The sequence below is a fragment of the Protobothrops mucrosquamatus genome, unplaced genomic scaffold (assembly GCF_001527695.2).
Source record: "Protobothrops mucrosquamatus isolate PMUCROS unplaced genomic scaffold, P.Mucros_1.0 scaffold14, whole genome shotgun sequence".
In the NCBI taxonomy this organism is placed as follows: Eukaryota; Metazoa; Chordata; class Lepidosauria; order Squamata; family Viperidae; genus Protobothrops; species Protobothrops mucrosquamatus.
In genome coordinates this window covers 248,658-250,682 of record NW_015386401.1, presented here as the reverse complement: position 1 = coordinate 250,682, position 2,025 = coordinate 248,658, and positions in this window count along the sequence as shown.

Here is a 2,025-nt window from a genome sequence, read left to right as displayed (position 1 = left end):
TAGAACTCACTGTCTCCTGGTGATTCACCCAAAGTCACCCAGCCAGCTTTCATGCCTAAAATGGACTTACAGTCTCCTAGTGATTGCCCAAAGTCACCCAGCTGGCTTTCATGCCTAAGACGGGACTAGAACTCACCGTCTCCTGGTGATTCACCCAAAGTCACCCAGATGGCTTTCATGCCTAAGGTGGGACTAGAACTCACTGTCTCCTGGTGATTCACCCAAAGTCACCCAGCCGGCTTTCGTGCCTAAGATGGGACTAGAACTCACCGTCTCCTGGTGATTCACCCAAAGTCACCCAGCCGGCTTCATGCCTAAGACGGGACTAGAACTCACTGTCTCCTGGTGATTCACCCAAAGTCACCCAGCCGGCTTTCATGCCTAAAATGGACTTACAGTCTCCTAGTGATTGCCCAAAGTCACCCAGCCGGCTTTCATGCCTAAGACGGAACTAGAACTCATCGTCTCCTGGTGATTCACCCAAAGTCACCCAGATGGCTTTCACGCCCAAGGAGGGTCTAGAGTCACCATCTCCTAATGATTGGCCCAAAGTTATCCAGCTGGCCTCCATGCCTCAGGAGGAACTAGAATGACTGTTTCCCGGTTTCTAGCCGGGTGCCTTCGTCACGGGACCAACCTAGCTCTAATTTCCAATACATTTGTAATGTCCTACTAATGTTTGAAATGGGAGTGCTGGCGTTTTAGACTTTGGCCTGGACTCAAAATGGAAGTCTTGTGATTCTCGCATTTGATCGGCTGAAATTATAGATCCCTCTGGAGATCTTCCTTGAAGCCAAGTAAATGTACTTCCCTCTGGTCCTCACATTGTGTTTAGTATTGAGTTGTCCATACTAAAATATCCTATTTTGGTGAGCAAACTTGCTGCTCTTGCACTGTTTATGTGGGGTAAATTCAGGGCAGTGACCGATGGATTCCTGCCCGTCCTTTCCCTCCTGGTCCATGTCACTGACCAGCAGCCCAGTCTGGCTCCTGAATTTCTGGTGGGGGGAACCCTTAATTGGTCATGGGTTGATTTGGCCTTAATTTTCCTTATTGGCCACATCCTCCTCTTGAACGGGACGATCGGTCCTCCAGGAGAGTGATGGGCCTAGCGCAGTGATGGCAAACCTTTTAGAGGCCGAGTGCCCAAAAACTGCCTCCGCCCCTGCTTCGCCCCATCCCAGCCGCTCGCGGGGCCACTCACTGCCTCCACGGCCCGCCGCAGATTGCCCAGGCGGCCCAGCAGCACCATGGTGGCCACGGCCTCCACCCGCACCCTGTAGCATCAACTGCGTGTGATGGGGCGTGAGGGCGGAGTCTTGTCCCCGTTGCCTGGCTGCCACGTCCTTGGCTGTGCTGCTCTGCACAGGCCGCGCTCAAGAGTGACTCTCCTCCAGGGGGGCTATTGGTGAGGAGGGGGCCACGGGGGGAGGCGGGGCTGGGGCAATGGAGTGCATGTCCACAGAGAGGGCTCTGAGTGCCGCCTCTGGCACGCGTGCCATAGGTTCGCCACCACTGGCCTAGCAAGACACATGCCAAGCATCAAAGAAAAGGTGCTTCAGAAAAATATCGTGGAACCTGCTAGCAACAGATGTACCAGGGGTCTAGCGGGTTTCTTCTTGCAGGAGACAAAGGTGATGATTCCAGAAAAAATAGGTTTCCCTCTTGTCCTTTTTGAAATATAAATGTTTTCTACTCAACTGATCACTCAGCTGGAGGAATATCTTTTCCTCCTCCTCCTCTCTTCCTTTTCCTCCTCCTTCTCCCCTCCTCCTTCTCCTCCGCTCCTCTTTTCCTCCTCCTCCTCTCTTCCTTTTCCTCCTCCTTCTCCCCTCCTCCACCTCCTTCTCCTCTTCTCCTTCTCCTCCCCTCCTCTCCTCCTCCTCCTCCTCCTCCTCTCTTCCTTTTCCTCCTACTTCTCCCCTCCTCCTCCTCCTCCTCCTCCTCCTCTTCTTCTCCTTCTCCTCCCCTCATCTTTTCCTCCTCCTCCTCCTCTCTTCCTTTTCCTCCTCCTTCTCCCCCCCC